Genomic DNA, 807 nt, shown 5'->3' with positions numbered 1-807 from the left:
GCTGGGACACTCCTATTTTTCAGATTTCGTGGACTCATTCTCTCTTTTCCTGGTGATTCAAGGATCGTGTGTGAATTGTACCTCTCACCCTCCCCAAGACAGTCTGTCTTCTCTGAATGACCATCCTGGAGCCTGCCACGTTGGATGTCAGCCCTAGACGTGTGTTAGCGTGAGAGGCAAATTGCAGAGCTTCTGGACGTTGTTGGGAGCTTTGGCATAATGTGTCTTATTACTGTGAAATGATGGTTAAGCAACCAGAGTGAGTGAACGTGTAGTTTAACATATAATATACTTTAATGAAAGCCTGGATCTGGCCCCTTAGCCCGTGTAACAGCTTCCTGCCTTTGTACCAGGCGCTTTGCACATTAAAGTAATTGCAAAAACTTATGAGGACGCCAGGAAAGTTTACTCTTCCTCTTTATGGAGAAAACAAATGTGTTTTTCTGCAGACTCTGCCAAGCCTCAGTTTTAATGATTTAGCAGATGGAGCCGGCACATGTGAGCCTGCCGGGCGCAGCTGTCCGCTTTTTCCAGTCTGAGGGGTTTGTGACTGCACCCATAGCACTGACATCGGCAAAACAGCGTCCTTCCCGCAGCTCCACTCTGCTAACCCACAATGTCACTTAAGGTGGGGTGGGGGACCTGTCGGGAGACCAGGGCGAAAGCAACTCCAAAGGGTTCGCAGTTGGAAAATCTGACTGTTTTCTTTCACTGTTTGACTCTCATTAGGACTGAAATCCCCTTGGTGTGACCTGCTCCTGCTGGAGCGGGTGCCCAGGACGGTGCGTGAGCGGGGTGGGAGGGTTA

Source organism: Equus caballus, chromosome 22, assembly GCF_041296265.1.
Source record: "Equus caballus isolate H_3958 breed thoroughbred chromosome 22, TB-T2T, whole genome shotgun sequence".
Classification (NCBI taxonomy): domain Eukaryota; kingdom Metazoa; phylum Chordata; class Mammalia; order Perissodactyla; family Equidae; genus Equus; species Equus caballus.
Note: the sequence above shows the minus strand (reverse complement) of the source record.